We start from the raw sequence: 990 nt of genomic DNA on the forward strand, positions 1-990 counted from the left end.
CTGTTAATTGAGAATGCTCTTTAGGAAGATTAATGATGAAAGAGGGAGAATGCTGAATGACTGTACCAAGCAAGGGGAAAACCACCATCTCCTGCAAAAATACCAGTGAGGAGGTGGCTAGGAATTTAAATATGGAGATTGAATTTAGAGGAGAAAAAAAGCAAGGATGATACAAAACGAGATTGTACTATTATATAACAGAATTAGCATTCAAAAACTAATTTAGTGCCAAGATAAGAGTAACATGCCGACACAGCTCTTGTCTAGGTATACCAGAATCCTTGGAGCACCTACTGGTATAGATTCACCGGAAGGGGCAATGAGTGGCCCCCGTTAGTGCCCAGATCAGAAACATGTCGTACCTGGGTCCTGGAAGGTATGAATTGGCAAATATCTGTCCTCAAATCCATTAGAGAGTTGGTACTCGCCATTGTGTATTATAAGCCCTTTCTCTGCTCATCTAGGACTACTTATTACAAAGTTCTGGAGAAGGGAAAATTCTCATAGCAGCCTGTCATCATGAAAAAGAGCTGAAGAAAAGAGCTGAGAAGAACAAGGGGATGTATGTGGGGGAGTGTGGGGGATGGGGCTGTGTCCTGGCTGGTTGAAGCCACACGGAGGGAAGTTCATTAAATCATGAAAAATGTTTTCAAAACAACGTTAATGTAGAAAAAGATTATTATTTAAAATATCACAAAATACTGAAGTTCCAATCTATTAAAGATAATGCAGATCTTTAAAAACAAAAATGACAAAATTTTATTCAGTGACATAAAAGATAGAAATAAATGAAAACATAAAATCTCACTTGACTTGATTAATGTGACTTGTCCCTGAGAGATGGATCATTTCTTCATTTCTGAGTCTGGAATTCAAATGGGTATACTATGGATTTTAAGAGATGCACCAATATAGTTAAGGCTATCCTACAAGCCCTCATTTGAGACAGCTCCCCAAAACATTTCTTAGGCAATCATACATTTCTGGATA

The 990-nt window shown here is 38.0% G+C and overlaps 1 non-coding gene across 1 annotated transcript; it reads left to right on the plus strand.

Moving 5' to 3' along the window:
- The first annotated feature begins 227 nt into the window (after nucleotides 1-227).
- Nucleotides 228-357, plus strand: LOC123640917. Its single transcript, XR_006736145.1, has one exon. It is a non-coding gene; the product is annotated as a small nucleolar RNA SNORA3/SNORA45 family (small nucleolar RNA).
- The last annotated feature ends 633 nt before the right edge of the window (nucleotides 358-990 follow it).

The sequence above is a fragment of the Lemur catta genome, chromosome 6 (assembly GCF_020740605.2).
Source record: "Lemur catta isolate mLemCat1 chromosome 6, mLemCat1.pri, whole genome shotgun sequence".
Lineage (NCBI taxonomy): Eukaryota > Metazoa > Chordata > Mammalia > Primates > Lemuridae > Lemur > Lemur catta.